The sequence below is a fragment of the Pocillopora verrucosa genome, chromosome 10 (genome assembly GCF_036669915.1).
Source record: "Pocillopora verrucosa isolate sample1 chromosome 10, ASM3666991v2, whole genome shotgun sequence".
NCBI classification, from domain to species: Eukaryota; Metazoa; Cnidaria; class Anthozoa; order Scleractinia; family Pocilloporidae; genus Pocillopora; species Pocillopora verrucosa.
Genome location: NC_089321.1, coordinates 20,806,448 through 20,819,762, shown reverse-complemented (window position 1 = coordinate 20,819,762; position 13,315 = coordinate 20,806,448). Strand labels below are relative to the sequence as shown.

Genomic DNA, 13,315 nt, shown 5'->3' with positions numbered 1-13,315 from the left:
CCTCCACCCTATGATTAAAAATACAAATCTTGTTCCCTTCCTCTACATATTAGCTGATGCCTTTGACCTCAAAGAGATTAGCATCTAATTTCTCCTTAAAAATGTGACAAGGATAAAGGAATTGATCACTATCTAAAGAAACTCAAGGTTGTTAAACATTCACCTTGTCAGCACCTTAGGAAATGTAAACAGGACAGTTTGGAGTATGTATACACAGAATGATGTTGAAGTGTAAAGTGTTAAGAATCAAGGCTCACTAAATCAGTCCCAATAACACTTAACTGAGAAAAAGGAGAAGAAACAACTGAATAGTTACCTTCCACTTCTGAAAGGTGTCTCAAATCTGAACACAGCAAGTTAAGACAATCTTCAATGTTTTCTCCTTTGTGACTAAGTTGGCAAAAGGAAAACAGAAATTAAAGCAAATCTACTTGAAGCTAAATACAACCTTTAGTTAAGCAGAACCACTACAGTCTGTAAAAAAACCAAAAGAAAAAATTAGGACAAATAATGGAACTGCTTGATCAGTAAATCAAACATTTTTCCTTCCATTGCTCACATTTTTTATTACCAACAATAATGAATATATCCAGAGGAACTAATTAGGCAATACAGAGCGTGCAATTAATTTTTGTTTCTGATAGCCACTTGGCTCCTAAATTTTTCAAAGTGATAGCCAATTCAAAAATAGTTGGTTGCCATTTTTAAAGACAAACAAAACTTTTTTACATTGTCAGCATTCTAGATAGACCCTCCAAAATTAAGCTAGGAAAAAGATCTTTAATTTAACCTGCTACAAAGTGGACACTAGGATGGATGATTTACAAACCTCAAGCTCACCTAAATCCAAGGTGGCATCTAGTCATCGATCAAGGTGCATGTCCTGCCTTTTGCAACAAACTTAACAAGGAAGTTTGCCACAGATTTATCTTTGCAAATCTTTTTAATTTACTCTAGTTATTACTCTAATTATCTCTAGGTAAGGTTATGATGAAGTATTCTAGTTGCCAGTTTGGCAACTAATTTTCAGGATTTGGTCGCCAATGTGAAAAATTTAGTCGCATTGGTGCTTGTATTAGGTGCAATTTCACGCCACACAAGATATGAAGGATAGATCAATTATCCCATATCAAAGACAGTAGGTAAACATATATAGTCACTTATGCAGAGTTTATGGATCATGGATTACAATGTAAGACCACATTTTAAGTCATAATGGTAAAATTTATTTCATTTCAAAAATAAGCCTTTATTACTTACAGGGCAAGAAGATCTTCTTTTCTTTTCATCACTTTGGAATGGAAGCTATCCAATATAAGCCAGCCTTGGTTTAAGCTTTCAAACTCTTCTTTGTGGTCTACAGACAAAAAGTAAACAAATACATTGTATAAGCTGTGTAAGTTAAGCATGGCTTATAACACCTGAAATAAGTGTAAAAACTTGCAGTATCTCTAGTTAAGGGATTACCTTTATTTTTGGTCTGTGAGTGACCAAGACAGAATTTCTCCTTACAATACTAAAACAGTATAAGCAGGAGATTATTAGTCCATCCAATACCAAATTCTCTGATCTAACATCATAAGAATTGTACTGCAGACAGTAAGGGGAATCACTAATAAAATCCTGGAGTAAAAGGATTATAGCTCATAAGTGGAGGAAAGAACTCTAACTTATTTTTTCATGAAGGAATGTATGCTCTAAAATGACTCATCATGGGAATGGAACATATTAATTGTATTATTTGAAATTCCAAGGCATTTCGATTCATCATATTAACAATGATTGCCTCAGTTCTAAATGGATCACCAACCTGATGACATAGCTTTCTGCATTTCAAATTTTACTTTTGAACAGACTTCTTCTTAAGACATTAATTCATCTTGAACAAGCTTCAGTTCCTCTTCAACATAACTGGCCAGCTTTGAGTGAAGCTGGCAAACACTTGAGGCTGAACAAAAAAGTTACCATCACTTGTCAATAAAAATAGTTATAATTCAGAATAAAACAAAGTAAAGTTGTGATTTTTACTCAGTGCATATAACTCAGGGTTTTAAGGAGTCTCAGTATAATTGTTTGATTGAAAATAAATCAGATTAAACAGGAAAAAATGAACAAATTTATCCCCTGTCCCTTTGGTATGGGAGGCTGAAAAACAAAACAGAACTTACATGAATTTTCATCTCTCTTGGCAATGCACTTCTCTTTTGTTGCTACTTCATCTTTCTCAATGAAAGCTGTTTCCCTGTAGACACTTTCTGAGGACAACACAGAAAAGGAGTCCAGTGCTTCTTCATCATCTCCAACAGGATGTAATACCTCAGGCTGTTCATCAATTTGAAACCTGACAGTTTTATGAAGGTTCCTTTTACTCTGCACCGCTTTTTTCTCTTCACTCTCTGATGGCATCCCCTGGTTAGCAGATGGGTGTGGTTGGGGTGGAATAGGGCTAAGAGGAGCATGATGATGTGAAGCCTGCCTCCTGACTTTTCCTGACCTCACTTTGGTACTGCTGCCAGATGAGGAATCCACCTGAGGTTTGTCATTTGGGAAGATTCCACCTTGCTGATCATTATTTCTTATATCTTCCTCAGCAGCAATGTTTGTCCCAATTGGGCAGCCAACTTCATGGTTTTCAGCTTTCTTTTTGTCTTCCTCAGCAGCAATGTCTGCATGACTTGAGCAGCCACATTTCCTGCTCCTTTTTTTCAAAGATTTATACTTGGCTGTCTTTCCCTCCGCTTTTCTTCTTGCTTGTTCCTCTCTGACTTCCTGCATTATCTCCTCCCATATTTCTTCATCTGTGGGACTGTAAAGGTAATACAAATATCAAGCATATTCAACAGCTAAAGGGTTCATGGAATTTCACAGTACAATTACTTTTAGCAAAAACAAAGAATTATTGAATGAATAAAAACCATTGACAAAATAAACTTCAGATTGTAGTCAACCCTTTGTTCATGCAGCAAAAATGATAATATCTCATTTTGAAATTTATTGATCAAGTTCATTGATCTAAAATATAACATTATGATAGAGTAGTTGACTTTTAAATGCCACACATAAGCTAGATCATCATTACAGGAACTTAAGCTACAGAAATTACTGAGGAATACTCACTGAATGACTTTGTCATCTTCCTGCATAACCCATGATAGTTCAAATTTAATTTCACCAGACACAACTTTCTTGATTGCTGGCTTAAGGGTGACTGTAACATCCAATTTTCCAGGCTTCTCTGTGATGTAATTGCTAATATCAATACAGCCAGTGGCCAGAAGCTGGTGACGACCACTAGGGGACACCTAATGATTTCAAAGAAATAAGATGAACAGTGTTCAGATTTACTCCAAACTGTGTGGAGTGAGTGTAATATCAAAGGCAAAGAGCAACTACACACTCGTGTTAAATTGAAAAGGGAAAAGTTTACACTACAGATGAAAATATTCCACTGCTTTTCTTGATATTCTGTCATTTCATCCTCTGGGTTCTATAAATTACAGTTAAATATTGTTTTAAGTAAAGAAAAAAACTTGATAACAACAATATTAGGGACCTTAAGCAAACCATGAGAGCAATGGAAATGAAGGTGTGGCAAAATAAAAGATAAAATGAGCAGAACAATAGCTAAGCACTAGCATTTAGAACTTTGTTTATGTTGAGGCTGTCCTTTTTTTCGTTTCAGCTGTTGTGCTTTAAACGTTTACAATGAAAATTAATAGATTTAACATCCATTACTCAACATGAAATTACATAGTAACACAAGAGGCTAAGCGATAAAACCTTGTAGCTTTAAAAATCTTATCAACAAAAGATGGACTGCTTTCATTTCAAAATTTCTTAAAATGTAACGCACACTGAATAGGAGGAAGGAGCAAGCCTAAGAAAAAAGCAAGAAAGCCTTCAGGGAGTGGGTGTAACGTGTTTACAAAAACTATGGTTTCAACAGAGTTGGCCAAGATTTCCGCACTGCCCCATACTTTATTATGTATAGAGATCTTGGATAAAAAAGACAATTACGAAAAAAGAAAGTCTTTTGGAAATCTGTCCCCAAATTTGTACCTCATGTTGCCTTTGTTTAAAACTTACCTTGAGTAGAGTAATTTTGCTGTCTACAGGATCAGGCTCAGGCCAAAAATGAACACCACGAGATCCGTTTTCAACAGCTCCAAACCATGCTACAGGCTGAGAGCAAAAGTAATTGGAAGAAATATTTCTTTAACTCAAACTGACGATTAAAAAAATCAATAAAGTTTAATGAGCTAAGGGAGAAAGAACAGCGATCCAAAGTCTACACTGACTACCTTTGTGCTGTATTTGGCTTTTCGTTCTTTCCAAAAAACTGCAAGCTTGTGGGGATACCTAATTGGTGAACAAAACACGAATATCAGCATAACGTAAAAGAGTTCCCATAATCAACCATACTTCTGTTAAGTGCGGATTCTCTTTTTGTAGAAGCGATTACATGACGGTTTTACAATTCAAGGGCCGAAATGCACATACATCTTTCAGAGATTCCAACCCTCCCGATTTGATCGGGAGTCTCCCGATTTGATGTCTTGCCTCCCGCTCTCCCGATTTTTACCAAATTCTCCCGATTTATCATAAAATTCTGAAAACTAGGGGAAAATTGCTAATCTTTAGAATTTTTGGCGATCTGTCACTGTGAAACACTCATATTATACTTACTTTCTTCGCGAAGAGCGTTATGGTATGTTATAACTCAGGCCGGAATGATGTCAAAATTCAGGAAATGGCACTTGAGAGAACCTAAATTTGCAAAATTTCCCGGGGGCATGCCCCCTGACCCCCCTAGATGCTCGCGCCTTTGGCACTAATAATTACTCCCTATTTTCCATCACATGGGGTTGGAATCTCTGATCTTTTGTCATTTTGGAATACGACAGAAGGCAAAGGAGTACGTCGTATGTTCAAGGCGGCCGCCATGACGTCTTTCTACCAAGACTGGTAACTAGTAAAACTTACCCCTCCCTCCCCCCCACTGTCAACTATTGACCGTTATCAAAAACCTTCTCTCGCAGCACTGCCGTGAAAAATAAGAATTAGCTTAGTACTTGTTTTTCACCGAGTCTTGCAACTTCAAAGGGCAAACAATATTCAGTTTGGGGAATGACCCTTCGTTTCTGTTGCTCTAGTCTAACGCAGTATTCAACAGTGAAATCGAACTCCACCAAATTCTAAAAACGCAAATTTTTTTCTCAAAGTGAAATTAATATTGTTTTCGAAATTGTATGCTTCGTCACAGTTTAACTTTTGATCATTTTCTAGTCAGAATAGTGAAAAAAAAGGTTGACTCTAGTGAGACAAGCAGCTTCGAAGACTAAACTTTTGATAGAAAAGAGAGAAAGAAAATGCTTTATCGTGTCCCTTACCACCTTTTCTTGCGTAATTCAATTTTCAATAGTGAAGCAGATGCTGTGATCAAAAAATTATCTGCTCTTGCTTTTTGCCGACGGAACGGTATGAGAACACAAGCCATTGCTGCTTCTCACAAAATCTCTCAGACGAACTCCAAGGATTTCTGTTTCGTTCATTGTGATGTCATGTTACCATGAGAATGATTGCTTCGAATTCATGTCGCGCGCGCTCGGTGCACTGCATTGATTGAGGCTGGTTGAAATAATTTGAGTTTCTCCATAACAGTTGAAATCGATGTAGCTAAAAAAGGAAAACAGTTTCATTTAGGAAACAAAATGTCCGCCTCTTTACATTTCCTCACTCCTGCACCTCCGTGTCTCCGCTGTGGCTTTTAAGTCGATTCATAACGATTTAGGCAATTGTAGTTTTTGAGTTTTCTTCTTATTTATTTCTGAAGGAAAAATTTAACAGTCAACTGATACAAGGCTGACACTTTCGCTGAAAAAAGGTGTACAATAGTACCCCCTCCCCCTTGCCTCTCCCCCTTCCGATCTGACCCTCTCGTTTGAACAAATCAAATTCTTGCAGTATACGAAGAGATGTGAGGTGTGATTACAATACTGAACAAGCAACAATCCTAGCCACAATAGTTCTAACTTTTTTCCCAAACCCACCTTAGACCGCCCTAAAAAATACTATTAAAGACAGAAACACAAACTAAACAACGAGAGGTGAGTTGGTGTTTTGATAATTCTTCACTAGGGTTTCAAGTTGACCTTTAGCTTACGTTCATGGAGGACTGGAGTGAAATCTGTTGTCATTGCACTAGACAAGAACTTGTGATATCCAATGCTTGTCTGCTGTTAAGAAGTTACATCTATGGGGATTTTAACAAGCTCGAGCGACACCAGAATTGTCTTTTCTTTTAAGGGTGTAAACTGAAACTTTCAGATGAGCTGCGAACGTTCTTGTGATTGTAATTCCCCCGAAATTTAAATTATTGAAAAGACAGACTTATACTTTAGGCAGTCTTAGTAACATCAGCTTCTTTCCGTGTAATTAACACAGTTAGATCGTCAAATGTGACAAAATCCAGCCAAATATAAAGGAGATAAAAAAAAGCCCACAGATATTATGAATCACTCCATTTCTGCGCCGGCCAAACTAACTTTGTTGAAAAACTAAGGCAAGAAACTGACCAATAGTAGCTTTAAGTTCGCCGCACAAGGCGAGAGTCGCATGCAAAGTTTGATTTGAGTCCCTTTCTATTTTTTGGGGCACTTCTCTTCTTCCTGATTTGATTGAATTGTGTTGTAGCAGTATTCAGATAGCAGATCAGCAAACAGATATTAAGGAAAGAAAAACATTTTAAATCTGTTTGTTTGCAAATAAAACTTCAGTTGATAAAGCATAAGTACCCCTCAGTTTTTTGAGTGACTATTTGGATAACTTTTATTATAATTCTGATTTTACAAAATATCAAATTTTACACAGCTTTAGATAAGTTTTATTTACTGAGGGAAGTTCCACACCTCGAAGTTGAAGAACGCAAAACAACATCTTTCTTTCAAAACAACTCATCCCTCAAAATCGTACATTTATAAACATAAACTATTTGTGTAAAACTTCTAAACCACTAGCTCGAAGCTTAAATCCAGCATTTTGATAATTATGTGCTATTCCATTCTATTCATCCAATACTCGCTGCTTATTATGTGTTTATTTTATTTCCTCTACAGTTTCTGTTATATGAATTTGAAAGTATCTGTCACATCTTATGTGCCCACCATATGGCGTCTTCCTACCAGTGTATGAAAATAAGTGAAAACGCGATCCTGCTAAAGATACCTGAAGATCTAATAAAATAGTTGTGATACTTCATAGCTTTAGAACTAATCACGTCTGACTCAAATTCTGATGAATGTCTTTTTGATGCTCACACTTTGATTCTCATTCATCTATTTCCTACTAACTACTATTTATTATTCAATGCCAATATCTGCTAAGTAAACTCGAAAGTGCATGCTTATATATTCTATATCAGTACGCCTGAGTGGGCATGCTGGCTAACTAACTTTGCAAGATTAGACAGTTTCTGTTATTAGAAAACACTTTTACGACGGAATCTCACAACTGAGCAATAACGTACTTAGTGCTTCTGATGAAATGAATCAATCTTTGATCATGACTACGTAAGCCAAAACAAAAACTTGCGTGAAAGTCCGAGGCAAGATCAGTAGACACTCTAAGCACGTCCAGCGATGGAAGTTATAAACAAGAAAACTCGTCTCGACAGCTTTTTTATTTAGGTTTAAAAACCTAAATAACATGGGACCTCAAAAACTCAACTCGGGCGTCTCCTTTGGAAAGACCGAGCAATAAGAAAATAATTTATAATTAAAAGGCGAAATTAAAAGAATCATTGTTTAATTATTATTGGAGTTTTAAAGAAAGAGGATTAGTAAGGTTCTTGATCTAGCCCCTGTAAATTATCATTACCTCTATTATTATGGTTATCATTATTATGTCTTTATTAATATGATTATTTGTTATCATTTAATTATTGGTTGCGTGTCAAGTAGAAACTATATTCTTGGATTATCTTTCTCTTGTGCAACAGGCCACTCATCAATATGTGTATTTTTGCGATGCGGCAGGTTTTTATGCTTTGAATGTGAGACAAATATTCTTCAACACTACCATCTATCGTCTTTAGACAACTTCCAGTTCTCTTCGATACTACAAAAATTGAGCTATATCAGTAGCCACATGCAGTGTTAGACTGTATGTTTAACGATTCGGATCAGTAACCTTCAGTTATTCCCATTTACAGATTCTTGCCTGTTATTCTCTTCCCTCTCGACTAATGCCAACTGAATGTTGAATTAATGGGCTGAGGCTGGACGTAAACTTCTTTTTTTCTTGTTCGAGGCACAGCCATTGAACAGGCAAGAGCCAATTCGGAAAAAGCACAACACGATGCCCCAGGAAATATTTTACTATAATGTTAAAAAAAAAGTAAATTCCTACAAGAGCGAAAAAAATATAATTACAACACAGACAAACTACCTAAAGGCCACCGCAGAACGAAATAAAAAGCAAAGTAGCGTAATTAACAAAATACCGAAGAGCAAAAAAAAAAAGTACACAATGACAAGTAATTGAGAAAACGAAAACAAAGGGAAAATTTGCCCAACAGACGTGTACCGTACAACCTTTTTGTTGAAGTAATACAATGAGTCTGTTGCTTTTTAGTACTTAGTCTGTCTTCTTGTAAAAGGGATTGTGGGAAAAACGCATATCTCAAACACTCTAAGAAAGTTAATTACCCCGTGACACCCGAGAAAGATAGACCATCTCCGATTTGGAAATTTGCTACTGACAACTAGGCGAAATCGATCTTCCAGGCATCAGTTTCGTGTACGAATTATTTATCACGTGATTCAAACGTTAGACTCAGCGGCAAAAAGTTTCGTTTCCAGACTTCTCCTCCTTTTCCTATTATTTGACAATATGATAGAAGGGAAGAATGGCGAAATGGCGAAATTGCAGTATATCTTTAAACACGGAATGACTGAATATCCTAAAATGAGGAATGGAATGTCTTGTTGTATGAATGTTGAGAAAACAGGAACAGTGAAGTTCTTGAGCCAGCTCCTTTAAGTTATCATTGCTATTACTATGGTTATCATTATTATTATTATACAGTAAATGGTTTGAACCATTTATTGTTAAATAAACCAGTTATTGTTAATATCATTATATTTTACCATTTAATTATTGGTTGCATGTTTGTCGCAGTGAGGTACTTCGATTTTCTTAGAGTTGGGTGGAATAGACAGCTTATGTTTAGGTTGATGACGAAACATCCTGAAGACGCAGCGGAAAGCAATACAAAACACAACGAGGTTAATGACGGACAGTGCACATGCGGCATAGGCAAGACAATCTGCCAGAGACGTTTCGCTGATACTGTGTATTGTGCTGATCATGTCATTAACTCTATCTAAGGACCCGCTTAGTTGACCGTCGAATCTCTCAAATAACTTGTCAAAGTGGTCAATTATGGTGCGGTTGATGACTGTAGAAGACGGGATTGACGAGGATCCCCTGTGTAACATCAAAGGAGAGATATCGTACCATGCCACTTGGTGAGGGGCCCATGCCAGAATGAGGAAAGAGATAGGTGGAGAAATTATTTGGATAATCGCGCCTGGTTCCTCTTGAAGACTAATGGCGTACAACTGAATTATAAATTGTGGAGTGGATTTAAGGACTACCTCAAAGAGCACAGCAAACTCAATGTGAGTGAATACATCTTCAGCTTTTTCATAGCTGACCCGGTCGACTTCACCATTAAACAACAATTTCTTGAGAAAGAAAAGAAAAACTTCGAGTCTCGTAAAGGCTACTGAAAACGGACGTAATGCACAAAAAGCAGTTTTCATCGCCAAATTAGAAGGTGAAGCAATTCATTGGGCACGCAACCGGACGAACAATACTTGAAACACAAAAAATGGCAATGAAACAAAAGTAAGCCCCACACCAAACCGTGTTTTGAATTGTGATTCGCGCAGTAGAATTCCGCCAGTGTGAGTATGTCGGTGATGTGATCAGTAAAACTTAAAATAACTCCAACAAAGAACACGAAGAGACTGTACCACTTAAGTTCTTTCACTAACATCTCGACGGACCTTTCGTTAGCTCGCTTAGTAGGTCAGCTTCGACTGAAAAACTGCAAAGTTTCCTTTGGCTTATCTTATCTCACTCTTAAGGTCACGGAAGGAGGTGGGTGTGCTGCACGTCTGTATTAATTTTAGAGGAAAATAAATGATTCTCCGGATGTCCTTTGTGACGTAATCTTGGAGAGCTTGACTATTGTTCTGAGTAGCTCCGGTCGACTGACTGATAACGAACCTTATAGTGCATGCTTCTATATTTACTATCGGTAAGCATGCGTCGAGAGATGGATGAAATGTGCTGCATCAATCAGAATCTTAAATTCTTAAACCAAGAAGCTTCTCTTATGTAGTAAACCTAGAAATGGATTACTCGCTGAAATGGGTTCTTTTCAACATAGTAAGCGGTCAAACAATAGGCAATGCACTGAGGAAGTAAGATGAGGTTTTTAATCGAGAATTTGATTTTATTCCTAAGAGCGGTGGTAAATTTTCCCACACAAACTCCTATAATTTCGCCATGACTCATTTCGCAAGATAATCATCTCACAGCTGCAGTTTGGGCCACCTGTGATTGTTTGTATTTTGACTATCTACAAGCCACTCTATAACAACCATTCATTACTCGCAGCTTGTTGTGTTTAAGTTAAACAAGATAGTCGCAACTTCGAAACTCATCTCGATAGCTTAAAGCTAACTATGGACTTCAAATTCAAATAGTAGCTACAGACAAAATATAAGCGAATGACTTGATTATACTGAACTAATATAATACTTCACAACACATGTGTTCACATCACGCTGTCGTCGAGGCTGCTGAGCAGGTCCAGGTCCCTTAGTAAGCCAACGAAGTAAGCAAATTCTCATTGTGGAGCCAAGAACACTGAACACACAAACATACACAGTGACAGGTAAAGAGTACCAAGCCTTGGGGTGATAAGTGAAATAAAACATTAGGATCATAAAGAAGTTTTCTAATACAAACAAAATATGTGAGAAATACACACTCATGGTTAAACCAGTTACTTTTACACCTATCGAAAATTCTACAAAGTCATCTCTGAAACAGTTAATGTCCATGAACAACAGAATCTTGAAACCATAAGTTTGAATTTCATCTTGGTTTCTCTTCCAAATAACAGCCGATATTACTACCGCACAAGAATGAAACATTACAACGCTAATAACCCACCACTTGTAGCTGACGGTGAAATAACAGATGGCGGACAGACGACTGCTCAGGAGAAGTAAGTTAGTTACATACAATGCTAGTCGGTGTTTAACATTTACGTCATCGGTTCTTGATGTTATTATTATGTGCTCGTCAAGAGACCACTTATCAGTGGCTGTGAAGGCCCATACCAGAGTGAGGAAAGAGATAGGTAGAGAAACTGGATTGCGATTCATTCACTGATGGCGTACAACTGAATTATATTTTGTGGAGCGGACTCAAGTACTGCCTCAAAGAACACAGCAAACTAATGTGAGCGAATAGATCTTCGGCTTGCTCAGAGCTTACCGGGTCGATTTCATCTCTAGACCAGCATTTCTTGAGACAGAAAAGTAAAGCTTGTGTTCTCGCGAAGGCGGCTGAAAATGGATGCAACGCACAAAAAGCAGTTTCTGCACAATTAGAGGGTGAAAGTTCCAATTTGCAACGGAACAGGAGGAACAACACTAGAAACGCCAAACATGGCAACAAAACAAATGTAAACCCCACACCAAACCATGCCTTGTGATCCGCGCAGTAGAATTCCACTAGTGTGAGTATGTCGGTGATGGGATCAGCAAAACTTAAAATAGCTCCAACAAAGAACATGAAAGGACTGTACCACTTAAGATCTTTCACTAACATCTCGACGGACTCTTCGTTAGTTCGCTTAGTAAGTCGGCTTGTATTGACACAGGCTCACTTAATGAAATAGACTTCTGCACTGTTCGTAATCAGAGGCTTTTGCGCTCAGCTTCGACTGAAAAACTGCAAAGTTTCCTTTGCTTAGTCTGATTTCACTCTTAAGGTCACGGAGGGAGGTGTGCTGTACGTCTGTATTAATTTTTTGAGGAAAATGTTGGGAACTAATTGGTTATCTGGATATTCTTTGTGACGCAATCTTGGAGAGCTGGAGTATTCACATTCAAAAATTTTAATTGTCCAATAGTAAATATCATTTTAGTTGTCGCGTGTTTTGGAGGAAAACCAGATGCAGAGCGTACCTCGCCTAAGAAAAAACATCAAGGACTCTCGACTTATCCTTTTGTGGTCTTTTTAACCTCTTTTTTTCTAATACAATCTTAGTTACAACAAAATGACTTCACATACTTCTGTTCTTTTCAACCTTCTCTTGTTGTTCTTATTGATTAACCGAATACGATCGACTTGTTATGAAGCATTTAATATACCCGTTCAAAATGATGTAGTTTTTCGTTTTCATTTACAAAGCATTTAATGCATGAATTCGAAATCCTAATTTATTCAGGTTTGAGCTGTCGTGATGAGTTTCCGAATTGTGACAGCCTTTTCCAACTTCCTCAAGTAGACGTGCTTAGTTTGTTTACTGACTTGCTTTGGACCAACGCGAAAGTTCTTGTTTTGACTAACGCAGTCAGAGGTTCACTCAGTTTATCGGAAGCATTATGATTAAGTTCTTTGTTGTTCATATCAAAAGTCTTGTGAAATTGTTCCGTTTAACGCTCTAACAACAAATCTTTGATCTCCCAAGGTGAGCCAGCTGGCATACCCACTCGTATCTGTTAGTAGTGAATATATAAACATGTTACAGAGTTTACTTAGAAGAGACTTGAGAGAAGAGAGAGGGGAGAAGAGAGTGGGGAGAAGAGAGTGGGGAGAAGACAGTGTGCAGTTGAGTAAGAATTCCGCGGTTGGAGAAAAATTATTCAGAATAAAAGTGTGAGAGCCTAAGAAAATCCAACAGAGAGTCCAACAGAATGAAAGAAGCTTGGATGTAATTGGAATTGTGTACTGGTGAACCCAGTAATTAAAGAAAGCAGAAAGATACAGTTCGAAAGTCTTGTTGCCTTTCGCCGGGCGTTGTGTGTTCGATAGCGAGTTTTCCCCCGACATTTAATGGTCGTAATAGACTCATAATTATTCTGAGTAACTCTGGTCGACTGACTGATGACGAACCTCGTAATGCATGCTTTTAAATTTTCTATCGGCAGGCATGCGTCGAGAAATGACAGAAATTTACCGCATCAATCAGAATCTTGAATTCCTCAACCAATATTCTTAGAAAATTTCA

The 13,315-nt window shown here is 37.4% G+C and overlaps 2 pseudogenes; both read right to left on the bottom strand.

The window, feature by feature from the left end:
- Nucleotides 1-9,149: 9,149 nt before the first annotated feature.
- Nucleotides 9,150-10,060, bottom strand: LOC136283767 (uncharacterized; annotated as a pseudogene).
- A 748-nt stretch (nt 10,061-10,808) lies between these two features.
- On the bottom strand, nt 10,809-11,910 carry LOC136283766 (XK-related protein 6-like; annotated as a pseudogene).
- Nucleotides 11,911-13,315: the final 1,405 nt, after the last annotated feature.